This window comes from Podarcis raffonei, chromosome 7 (genome assembly GCF_027172205.1).
Source record: "Podarcis raffonei isolate rPodRaf1 chromosome 7, rPodRaf1.pri, whole genome shotgun sequence".
NCBI lineage: Eukaryota > Metazoa > Chordata > Lepidosauria > Squamata > Lacertidae > Podarcis > Podarcis raffonei.
Genome location: NC_070608.1, coordinates 81047581 through 81060859, shown reverse-complemented (window position 1 = coordinate 81060859; position 13279 = coordinate 81047581). Strand labels below are relative to the sequence as shown.

The 13279-nt window shown below is 45.8% G+C and overlaps 1 protein-coding gene across 2 annotated transcripts in view; it reads right to left on the bottom strand.

Moving 5' to 3' along the window:
* Positions 1-13279, bottom strand: part of GABBR2 (gamma-aminobutyric acid type B receptor subunit 2) — a 300773-nt gene that overhangs the window by 174039 nt on the left and 113455 nt on the right. The window lies entirely within an intron of this gene.

The window sequence follows — 13279 nt, the reverse complement described above, 5'->3', positions numbered from 1 at the left end:
CTGTCTTAACATTTTTCACATTCGCAGTTTAGAAAAATAATAATTTTAAATGCTTTCAAAACCAATTTTAAATATGGGGGGGGGGGGGGGAGGTTCATAAAAAAAAATCTACCAATATTTACAATAATCACCACAAAGCATATCATTTATAGTTCTCTGGCACAAAGTTAGGAGGTTTAAGTATCAGTGTTAGAAAAGGTGCAGAAGATTGCATCTGGGCCCATTTTGAAGCAGGCATCCAAACATTTGATTTTATTTTAGTGAAAAGCTGTCAGTTGCTATCATTTTTACATTGAAAAAGAGCGCTTTCACAATAAACTCCCCTTGCTGCAGAAATCCCCAGCAAAAGGTGCCCCTGGGCAGAACTAGGCACGAAGGAAGAACTTGGGACTGCGGCCATATTATAATATACCGGTGGCCCAGTTTCCACTTCACACATGAAGGATGATTTCACACTAGAACTATTTAGCACTTTGGTTTTTTTTTCTGGAATCAGATGGGTGATAATAAAATGGCGGTTCTATGCTGCTTTTTTTTAATGTACTTCCCACTAAAATCTGGTGGTACCCATCCTCACAGACAACATCTGAAAGGAGCAATTGTTATGGGATGCCAAGGAGGCATGGAGTGGTTGAGCAGCTATTGCATCAAGAGCTCTCCTGGGATGTGACAACCAGTACAGAAGTCTGGGAAAGGTTCCCTTCCACCCAGTTTAAACCACACCACTTAGCTAAGGAATCCAAGAACCAGGCCACCTGAAAATGATTCACAGATGGTATTTAACTCCAAGTAGGCTTGCTAAGATAAGACTGAATCAGATACCGTATTTTTTGCTCTATAAGACTCACTTTTCCCCTCCTAAAAAGTATGGGGAAATGTGTGTGCGTCTTATGGAGTGAATGCAGGCTGTGCAGCTATCCCAGAAGCCAGAACAGCAAGAGGGATCACTGTTTTCGCTGCACAGCGCTCCCTCTCGCTGTTCTAGCTTCTGGCTTAGCCGCGCAAAGCCTCTTCAGGGCAGGGGGAGCCTTCATCCCGCTGGCCTGAGGAGTCTTCGCATAGCTATCCCAGAAGCCAGAACAGCAAGAGGGATCGCTGCACAGTGAAAACAGTGATCCCTCTTGCTGTTCTGGCTTTTGAGATTCAGAATATTTTTTTCTTGTTTTCCTCCTCCAAAAACTAGGTGCGTCTTATGGTCTGGTGCGTCTTATAGAGCGAAAAATACGGTAAGTGCTGGAGATGCAAAGAGGTGGAGGGAATGGTCTTTCATATGTGGTGGACTTGTAAAAGAGTATTGGGAAATGATCCATAATGAATTGGAAAAAAAGGTATGAAAGTACTTTCCTCCCCAAAACCAGAGTCCTTTCTGTTGGGGATAATTCAGACTGAAATTCCCAGGAGTCAAAAAAGGTGATTTATGTATGCTACTACTGCAGCCGGAATTAAGATTGCCGGAAGAAATATCAACAACCTCAGATATGCAGATGACACAGCCTTGATGGCAGAAAGTGAGGAGGAATTAAAGAACCTTTTAATGAGGGTGAAAGAGGAGAGCGCAAAATATGGTCTGAAGCTCAACATCAAAAAAACGAAGATCATGGCCACTGGTCCCATCACCTCCTGGCAAATAGAAGGGGAAGAAATGGAGGCAGTGAGAGATTTTACTTTCTTGGGCTCCATGATCACTGCAGATGATGACAGCAGTCACGAAATTAAAAGACGCCTGCTTCTTAGGAGAAGGGCAATGACAGGCCTAGACAGCATCTTGAGAAGTAGAGACATCACCTTGCCAACAAAGGTTTGTATAGTTAAAGCTATGGTTTTCCCAGTAGTGATGTATGGAAGTGAGAGCTGGACCATAAAGAAGGCTGATCGCCGAAGAATTGATGCTTTTGAATTATGGTGCTGGAGGAGACTCTTGAGAGTCCCATGGACTGCAAGAAGATCAAACCTCTCCATTCTGAAGGAAATCAGCCCTGAGTGCTCACTGGAAGGACAGATTGTGAAGCTGAGGCTCCAGTACTTTGGCCACCTCATGAGAAGAGAAGACTCCCTGGAGAAGACCCTGATGTTGGGAAAGATGGAGGGCACAAGGAGAAGGGGGCGACAGAGGATGAGATGGTTGGATGGTGTTTTCGAGGTTACCAGCATGAGTTTGACCAAACTGCGGGAGGCAGTGGAGGACAGAGGTGCCTGGCGTTCTCTGGTCCATGGGGTCACGAAGAGTCGGACACGACTAAACGACTAAACAACAACAACAACAACAACTACTGCGGCCCATGTTTTGCTGGCCCAAAAATGGAAAACAAGCGAGGTCCCAACCAAAGAAGATTGGCAACTTAAGTTGACAGAATATGCACAACTTGCAGACTTAACATACGGAAAAAGAGAACAAGAAGAACATACATTTAAATAAGACTGGACAACGTTTATTGAATATATGGGAAATAACTGTGTACAGTGGTACCTCGGGTTAAGACCTTAATTCGTTCTGGAGGTCTGTTCTTAACCTGAAACTGTTCTTAACCTGAAGCACCACTTTAGCTAATGGGGCCTCCTGCTGCCGCTGCGCTGCCAGAGCACGATTTCTGTTCTCATCCTGAAGCAAAGTTCTTAACCCGAGGTAATATTTCTAGGTTAGCAGAGTCTGTAACCTGAAGCATATGTAACCTGAGGTACCACTGTACACCTAAAAATGTTGGCAGCATTAAGATAAATTCAACAGTGTGAATAAGTTTTGATGGATGCAATAATGGAAGACTGAATGGTATAGTTTCTTTTGTAAAATATGCAGTGATTTATGATATGTAAAATGAACCATGGAAAGAGAAGAAGGGAAGTCGTTGATATTTTAAGGATGTAAAATGAGTATTTTAAACCGCAAACCACAAAATTTAATAAAAATTATATATATATAAAAGAATCAGGCCATGGGACTCTTGGTCCAAAGCCACTGTTATCGGGGGGCCCAACCCCGAAATGCCCACATTTCATAGCTTTCCACAGTCTACTATCAGCAAGGGAAGTACTGGCAGCAGTTTAGCACCAGATTTGGTGGAGAAGGGCCTCTGTCACTTTGAAGACCGCCCCCCCCTCCACCAATGGGGTGACTGTGCACCATTTCAACACCCACCTGGTCATCAACACCATGGGGCTACGATTGGCTTGTGATATTTGCTTTGTAATCCACAAAGACCCCACTTATCACTCCCAACTTTAATATATAGTTTCCTCTGATGCTCCTTTCTTCGAAAGCAACTTCTGTTTTTCAGCTACTGACCCCAATTAGTTTCTTCCTGTTTGCTCTTGTGACAGTGGCGTTCATGAATCAACACTTTAATTAGAGCAAGCTCCTGTTTTCTTTGGTAGGGGAGTTTTAATTACTGCTTTCCTCTTTGCAGAAGGAACTACTACCAATTAATTATTTTGTTTCATTTTTTTATGATTTCTTAATGGATTACTACCATGAAGGTTGGGGGGGGGGAGAGAGTGTGGGTGATTGTTCAGACTACCCCACCCCAAGCCATAGAAACCTACTGGAGCTGATTCAGGAATACCATGTAAATGGCAGTGAATAGGAAGAAACTAAGGCTGTGTACACACATACATTTAAAGCACACTCCCTCTCTCAAATAATCTCTGTAGAACTGTAGTTTACCCCTTGGAAAGCTGCAAATCCCAGCAACCATAAAACACCCACCCACCCTATGGTTCTCTATATCCTTTGGTTGAGGGGCGGACGCTTAAAATGTGCTTTAAATTTATGCAGTGTATGCAGCCTCAGTAGCTAAGAAGCAGGAGCAGCTTTCAAAGGAAGGGGCAAGGAGGAAATTACTAATTCAAGCACCACTTTAGGGAGAAGCCTCAGTAAGTGGACAAGCCGATACTGCATTTTCAGTCTGAAAAAATCACCACGAATGATCACCCTGGACAAATAAGACAGAGTGACAAACAAGGACAACACTATGTTTTGTCGTTTCAATTCTCTGCAGCAACAGTAAATGTACAATGCTCATTCTGGAGAATGCTTCAGTGTAGAAGCCCAAGATCAGGTGTAGAGAGTTTTACAACTTGCCAAAGCATGGTGGTGGCAGACAGTTGCTGCCTCACCCAATACTTCGTTTTGGAATACCTGTCCATATGCCGCCATCCATCCCTAGGCAGCTTCCCACCTACCCTGCCATTTCCAGTGACATTTGCAAGGAGGGCCCCACCAGGGCGGCATTGCCCAAGGTGACCTCTAATCTAGCCCTGGTTCTGAAAACATATAAGAACTGGGGAAATTTGAGGTTAACTGGAATAATGGTCTAGCATTATTTACATAGTTGTAACCATATGTAAAGGGACACGGGTGGCGCTGTGGGTTAAACCACAGAGCCTAGGACTTGCCGATCAGAAGGTCGGCGGTTCAAATCCCCACGATGGGGTGAGCTCCCGTTGCTTGGTCCCTGCTCCTGCCAACCTAGCAGTTCGAAAGCACGTCAAAGTGCAAGTAAATAAATAGGTACCACTCCGGCGGGAAGGTAAACGGCGTTTCCGTGCGCTGCTCTGGTTCGCCAGAAGCGGCTTAGTCATGCTGGCCACATGACCAGGAAGCTGTTCGCCGGCTCCCTCAGCCAGTAGAGCGAGACGAGCGCCACAACCCCAGAGTCGGTCACGACTGGGCCTAATGGTCAGGGGTCCCTTTTTAACCATATGTAAGCGGGTGGCGCTGTGGGTAAAAGCCTCAGCGCCTAGGGCTTGCCGATTGAAAGGTCAGCAGTTCGAATCCCCGCGGTGGGGTGCGCTCCCGTTGCTCGGTCCCAGCGCCTGCCAACCTAGCAGTTCGAAAGCACCCCCGGGTGCAAGTAGATAAATAGGGACCGCTTTCTAGCGGGAAGGTAAACGGCGTTTCCGTGTGCGGCTCTGGCTCGCCAGAGCAGCGATGTCACGCTGGCCACGTGACCCGGAAGTGTCTCCGGACAGCGCTGGCCCCCGGCCTCTTGAGTGAGATGGGTGCACAACCCCAGAGTCTGGCAAGACTGGCCCGTACGGGCAGGGGTACCTTTACCTTTAAGCGGAAGTAAAATGCCCTGAAAACAATTATACTTCTGCTTAGAAGGCTTTTTTCTCTAGCCATAAGCAGTACTGCCACCTTTTTTTGGGGGGGGGAGGAGGCAGGTGGGCTCTTGGATCTTCTCAGAGCATCACACCTCCTTTCTTAAACTGGGCAAATACTTCCTGGGCTTGGGGAAAGAGGTGCGAGGCTCTAACAGGATCAGGAGCCTTGCTGCCTCCTTTCCAAAACTGGGCTCTGTTGGACAGTATGACCCTGTAATGAAAAAGAGAGATGCACAGTCAAGGTACTGAGCTGTTCGACAGTGGAATTTGCTGCCAAGGAGTGTGATGGAGTCTCCTTCTTTGGAGGTCTTTAAGCAGAGGCTTGACAACCATATGTCAGGAGTGCTCTGATGGTGTTTCCTGCTTGGCAGGGGGTTGGACTCGATGGCCCTTGTGGTCTCTTCCAACTCTATGATTCTATGATTCTACTGAGAGTACAGAAAGAGGTATGGTGTTTCAGCAAGTCATTTAATTATCACGCATCATGTAATAACTATATACCAATATCTTAAAGAAGTTCCATTAAAACATGTAATTGTTTTGTATGTAATTGTTTTTCCTGGCCCCAAGGAAATTTTGCACGCAGGGCAACTGCCCAGAGTACCGGCATCCTTTTCCCACAAACCAACCACTGCCACTTAGTAAATGAGCATATGATGGCTGTGTTATTGTGCATTTATACAAAGGTCCCCTAGCCATATTACACCCCCAAACCGGCCCTCCAGATGTTTTGGGACTACAACTCCCATCATCCCTAGCTAATAGGACCAGTGGTCAGGGATGATGGGAATTGTAGTCCCAAAACATCTGGAGGGCCAAGTCTGGGGGTGCCTGGGCTAAGGTAGGAGATGAGTCTCCACGTCCTGTCATAGCCACATCCTTATTAGATGGTTTTAGGAAAGACACTGTTGTCTCAGCCTCAACCAGCAATATAGAGATAAATAATAATGACCTGTCTTACAGGGTTGGCATAAGGACTCTATAGGTAATGTACACGACAAACTTGGAATGCTACACAATATGCTAAAATATGTAGATGTGAGTGCCTAATTCATGGGATAAGAATAATCTGCAACACCAGAAAACATCCACCAGATTATGAAGGCAGGGAAGTCAGTGCTATGCACCTCACCAAATAACCTAAGAGTAAAGGCCCAGTTTAGTATGCAAATATCCTAGCATCCAGCTTTCGGCAAAAACAAAAAAAAGTTCACACTCATTTAAATGAAACTTGCATGCCCACATTTTTATGCAGCTGTTTCTTGGCAGTTAAGGCAGACCCGTAATGTATGTACCAGACACCATTTATTATGACACTAGGAAGTGTTGGGAAACAAGAACTCTCAGGCTGTTTCATAAATTACACAGCAACAGACCCTGGTTTACTGCTGAATGTAGGCTCAACAGGGAGCTGTAGCCAATCCCAGGGCTTTAATAATTGGACCAATACGAGTTTGCAAATCACTTGCCACATTCACATTTTTAGGTATATACGTTAGGAATGTGGTATATCAACAGCCCTGTATCTTATCCAACCACTTTAATGCCATATGTGCCACAGATAAAACCTTCCACTGGCTTAAACATAGCCTAAGATTCTCAGAGGCTATGTTAATGTATTATAATGCAATCGGCGATTAGAATTCCTTTATGGTTGAGACAAAAAAATCTTTCCTACAGGCTACTAGCTTTCCATTCATTAACAAAAACACACATATAAGGCACACAGAATTTATAAAGCATTTCAGAATATACTAATAGCTCTTGTACCTCAGGCAGTTCTTGAGCATCCAAGTGCAGATAAATGTTTGGTTAGCAAATGACTTAGCTGCAAGGATTGCTGCTCTGCTGAGGGACAGATCATGAAATTACTCTAGGGTTAGAAAAGGTCTCATCATAAACAGACTGCAAAAAAAAATAAAAAAAATCTGCAAACTTGCCAGATGCTCTTATTTTAAATGATGTCCTTTATTTGAGCGCGCTGAAGAAGAATTAATCTGCTGCTCTGCACATGAGATTGCTAACAGTCTTTGCGGAAGGGAAGGAGCCATTTGGCTTCAGCAGAAATGCTTTGACATGATAGCAGTGATGGCCATTTTAAATCACAAGCCTTTGCTCTGCAGCTGCCCCTGAATGCATTACTTTGCCGGCACTGGCCACTGGCTCCAGGTTTTATTTTTGGTCATTGACAACTTTGACAGGAAAATGGTGTTGAGCCTCAGTCCGCTGACCTCAATGATACTGACCACTAGCCCAGATCATCAGCCCAGGACCCCTCACTCATCAGACTCAAGAGAAATAAACTTCCCATAGATTTGTTGAAGAGGAATTAGCTCAGAATGGCAAAATACACTTTGAAGGCATGTTTTGGCACCTGGTCATCAGATCTTAATAAGCAGAGACATCACCTTGCCAACAAAGGTCCGTATAGTAAAAGCTATGGTTTTCCCAGTAGTGATGTATGGAAGTGAGAGCTGGACCATCAAGAAGGCTGATCGCCGAAGAATTGATGCTTTTGAATTATGGTGCTGGAGGAGACTCTTGAGAGTCCCATGGACTGCAAGAAGATCAAACCTATCCATTCTTACGGGAATCAGCCCTGAATGCTCACTGGAAGGACAGATCCTGAAGCTGAGGCTCCAATACTTTGGCCACCTTATGAGAAGAGAAGACTCCCTGGAAAAGACCCTGATGCTGGGAAAGATGGAGGGCACAAGGAGAAGGGGATGACAGAGGACGAGATGGTTGGATAGTGTTCTCAAAGCTACCAGCATGAGTTTAACCAAACTGCAGGAGGCAGTGGAAGACAGAAGCGCCTGGCGTGCTCTGGTCCATGGGGTCACAAAGAGTCGGACACGACTAAACAACAACAACATCAGACTCTCAGAATCACTTTGTTGCCCCATGCCAAAACAGCCAACCCTGGTCTCCATGAGATTTGTATTGGCGCTTGCTAGGTCTCGGTCCTGTATACCTGAAGGAGCGTCTCCACCCCCATCGTTCGGCCCGGACACTGAGATCCAGCGCCGAGGGCCTTCTGGCGGTTCCCTCATTGCGAGAAGTGAGGCTACAGGGAACCAGACAGAGGGCCTTCTCGGTAGTGGCGCCCGCCCTGTGGAACGCCCTCCCATCAGATGTCAAAGAGATAAATAATTACCTGACATTCAGAAGACATCTTAAGGCAGCCCTGTTCAGGGAAGTTTTTAATATGTAACGCTGTATTGTTTTTAACACTGATTGGGAGCCGCCCAGAGTGGCTGGGGAAACTCAGCCAGATGGGCGGGGTATAAATAATAAATTATTATTATTATAGGTGCCAGTCAGTGCCACAGTTTTAACTTGGTCTTAGTCTTATTGTATTGGGGCTCTTGTGCACTGCTGTGATTAAGCAGTATACAAATTCTTGAACTAAATAATGAATTGATGCAAGGCTCTGGCCCCAAGAACAGGGATCCCTTGTGTAATCGAGCCGTGCTTCTCAGCACAGCACAGAAACTGGAGGGATGATCTCTGCCCCTTTTCCATTCCAAGCTAGAGATGGAAATGTGATTCTTCTCATCACTTGTACCAAAGAGTATCAGCCCATGCACCCTGCCAGAAACGCCAGCTTCTCCAGATCATTGAGGTGGCCCAATGCAACATCGTGTGATATCCTGACATTGCATGATATTCTGTTGTACGTGCAGCCCTTAAGGGGGCCCGGGGCCCTAAAAAAAGTGGGGAGCCCCCAGAGTGCATCATTCCCCAGGAGCTGGTGCCTATGCATCCCACCAAAGCTGCTATTTACGAGAGGAGAGAGGCTGCTTTTAGTGCCAATGGCCACCTCCTCCATGCAGTAAACAACAGCTAGTGAGGATGCAATTTTAATTCGATCCATGGCATGGGGTGAGAGGATTAATTTGCCTTCCTGTGATCCTGATCAGGCTCCCCACTCGCTCCCTAAAAAAATAACATCCTGTATCTTAAATGTGACCACCCATTTGATATAATGTGTGAGTAGCTCTCTATTGCACTTCATATTTGGTAGGGTCAACTTCCTCAAGAGTTTTCCCAGGTTTTGCAGTATCTGAGCTCTCTGTCTTCTGGAAGTGTTTCTCAGACTTGGGTCCCCTGCTGTTGTTGGACTACAGTTCCCATCACCCCTAGGACCAGTGGTCAGAGATCAGTGGAGAAGGAATCCCGCAACAGCCAGGGACCTAAGTTTGAGAAAGACTTGTTTTGTGCCTTGCTACTGGTTGGCGGTTCAAATCCCCGCGACGGGGTGAGCTCCCGTTGTCCAGTCCCAGCTTCTGCCAACCTAGCAGTTCAAAAGCACGTCAAAGTGCAAGTAGATAAATAGGTACCGCTCCAGCGGGAAGGTAAACGGCGTTTCTGTGCGCTGCTCTGGTTCACCAGAAGTGCCTTAGTCATGCTGGCCACATGACCCGGAAGCTGTTTGTGGACAAATGGCGGCTCCCTCGGCCAATAAAGCGAGAAGAGCACAGCAACCCCAGAGTCAGTCACGACTGGACCTAATGGTCCCTTTACCTTACTGCATCCTGCTGCTGGCTGCCCTCTCCTCCTAGTTAGTTCTTCCTAGATCTTTCCCAGCACAGCAGAGACCCTCTTATCCTACTTGGAACAGGAGAGGGGGGAAGCATGGCGATTATTCTGAACTTCTTGGCAAGTGTCTTATGAATTTCCTCAGGGATTTCAAGCATGTGCACATTTCTCCCAGAGCATGCCTGCTGTATGGCAATACTGGTCCTTAAGCAAAGGCGTGGTCTATAGATGCCTTGTTGTTTTCTCTCAGACAAAAAGCCAAGCCAGGAAAAAAATTTCACCTGGGGAATTGTGTACATCAATGTGGCTATTTAAAAGGCTTCTTGCATGCTTTAAAACGGATGCACTTCCTGACCGACCTTTACAAGAAACCGAACTGGGAAGCCCATAAAATATTTACATCCCTTCTGCTTGTCAAGCTCATTAGCTATCGTAAAGGTTGCTCACTATTTAATTTTTCTTTTGGTTGGCTTTCCAAAAGATCACCAGAGAGACCAGTTTTTTTGCCCAATGCCTCTCTTTTCTGTTTTGCAGTTGACACAAGCGGAGAAATGTAGAGAAAGTCTACCATGAAGTCCAACAGCCTAGATTGATTAAGGGATATACCTAAGCACCTGTTAAAAGCTTGAAAGCAGATTTCCCACTTCCTTAATTGCTCAAGCCGGCAGCTGTTGCAAAAGCAACTGTGGATAAGTAAAAACACCGAAAAGTTTTGCCAGGGAAAATAATTCAATGCTGCTGCGCTCTAATTTCAAGAGTGGCTAAGCCTGTCTGAGCATGCCCAGAGGCTTCTAACATACTGAGAAGTTCAGCACATCACAGGTCTCTGGGTATTTCCAGACATTAGATGGAAGTCACCTAGATCCAATCCATGAATATTTCTGCTGGTACCAAGGGTCCTAGCCCCAGTGAGATACGGTAGCACTTCTAAAGGCACAATTAACAACTTTTTCGAAAGGCATTTTAAGTGAAGGCTTTCATCCCAGCCTACATCTGCACTAGATTTGGAACTGTTCTTATATATGATATTCATATATATAGGACTCGTGTATGGTCTAAGCCTCTTGGGCTTGCCAATCGTAATGGGTGACCTCCCATTGCTCTGTCCCAGCTCCTGCCAACCTAGCAGTTCGAAAGCATACCAGCGCAAGTAAATAAACAGGTACCACTGCAGTGGCAAAGTAAATGGCGTTTCCATCCACTAGAAGTGGTTTAGTCATGCTGGCATGACCCATAAAAGCTGTCTGTGGACAAATGCCGGCTCCCTCGGCCTGAAAGCAGAGATGAGCAGTCGAATTTGACTGGACTTAACCGTCCAGGGGTCTTTTATTTTTTCCTAATTCATATATAATATTTCATATATGTAATTGCTGTAACTGCGTTTACTGTTAAATGGCTTCCGAGACAGTTTACAGGAAGTGGTTCATAAACAGAAATCGATGAATTGATAAATAAAAAACATACACGTGATCCCTGTTCCCATGTAGTAATACAAAAAAAGCTCTTATGGGTCAGACCAAAGGCTCGTGTAGTCCAGCATTATACGTTCACAGTGGCCAATCAGATGTTTCTGGGATGCTTAAAAGCAGGGCATGGGTGCAACAGTATTAGTGATCCCCAGCAACTGGTATTTAGAGGGGGGATACCAGAGATCATGTGTATCCATAATGAACAGCATCCACAGACAGCTTATTCTCCATGAGTTTGTACAATCCCCTTTCAGAGCTGTCTAAGTTGGCAGCCATTGCTACAATTTGACTTGTGAATTCCAGGCTAACTATGAGCTGTGTAGAAATCCTTATGATATGAACTGCAGCAGTTGCGCTGCATATCACCACTTTCTAGCTGGTGGCCGCCAGGAAAGGGGCAGAGATCCCTAGCACATGGTATAAGGGTCTGCACATTATGGCTGTGATGATGGTCATCTCCGCACGAGGAGACCACATTCAACTGCTCCCCCGTCATTAATTTACATAGATTATTATTCAGCATGTGTTTATTCTGCCTTCTAAATGAAAGATGATCTCTGAGGGGCCTTACAAATTTAATGTTCCAGCATTTATTAAAACGATGAATGAAACAAACCCCATAGCCAAACCATAAAGACAGAAGCAGGAACTAGCGATGGCATTCCCTCATAGATAATAATAATAATAATAATAATAATAATAATAATAATAATAATTTATTATTTATACCCCGCCCATCTGGCTGAGTTTCCCCAGCCACTCTGGGCGGCTCCCAATCAGTGTTAAAAACAGTACAGCGTTACATATTAAAAACTTCCCTGAACAGGGCTGCCTTAAGATGTCTTCTGAATGTCAGGTAATTATTTATCTCTTTGACATCTGATGGGAGGGCGTTCCACAGGGCGGGCGCCACTACCGAGAAGGCCCTCTGTCTGGTTCCCTGTAGCCTCACTTCTCGCAATGAGGGAACCGCCAGAAGGCCCTCGGCGCTGGATCTCAGTGTCCGGGCTGAACGATGGGGGTGGAGACGCTCCTTCAGGTATACAGGACCGAGGCCGTTTAGGGCTTTAAAGGTCAGCACCAACACTTTGAATCGTGCTCGGAAACGTACTGGGAGCCAATGCAGATCTCTCAGAACCGGTGTTATGTGGTCCCGGCGGCCACTCCCAGTCACCAGTCTAGCTGCCGCATTCTGGATTAATTGCAGTTTCCGGGTCACCTTCAAAGGTAGCCCCACGTAGAGCGCGTTGCAGTAGTCCAAGCGTGAGATAACTAGAGCATGCACCACTCTGGCGAGACAGTTCGCGGGCAGGTAGGGTCTTAGCCTGCGTACCAGGTGGAGCTGGTAGACAGCTGCCCTGGACACAGAGTTAACCTGCGCCTCCATGGACAGCTGTGAGTCCAAAATGACTCCCAGGCTGCGCACCTGGTCCTTCAGGGGCACAGTTACCCCATTCAAGACCAGGGAATCCCCCACACCAACCCGCTCCCTGTCCCCCAAAAACAGTACTTCTGTCTTGTCAGGATTCAACCTCAATCTGTTAGCCGCCATCCATCCTCCAACCGCGTCCAGGCACTCACACAGGACCTTCACCGCCTTCACTGGTTCTGATTTAAAGGAGAGGTAGAGCTGGGTGTCATCTGCATACTGATGAACACCCAGTCATAGATGGTCCCAGAGGCTGTATTGAAAAGCACAAGGTGCTGAAATGCTAACAGACAGTGTGTGGACTGAAGTTCCCCTCAGAAGAGATATGATGTCTAAGCATAAGGAAGAAGAAAACCACTGATGTCTTCTTCCTCTCAGGTGGTGAGAGGAACTAGGAGACAACCAAGTCCAGTTTTATCACCTGTTGGTGTACTCTCAGGAAACTTCCTGACAAACGTTGATTACATTTTGTTTATGTGTTTTTTTAAAGTGCATTTATATAAACTTAGATGTACACTCAAATGCATAGTGCAGAATGGCTAATACATGCTTACTGCCAATTAGTTTGGAAAAAGCAATCACCTGAGTTGCAGCTGGAGAAAACGACTCCCTAGTTCTATATGCACCTTTTCAAACTGCAGTAAGACTAATCATAACCCTCTAGCTCTGATCATAGGCTCACAGAATTGTAGAGTTGGAAAGGACCACAGGGGTCATCTAGTCCAACCCCCTGCAATGC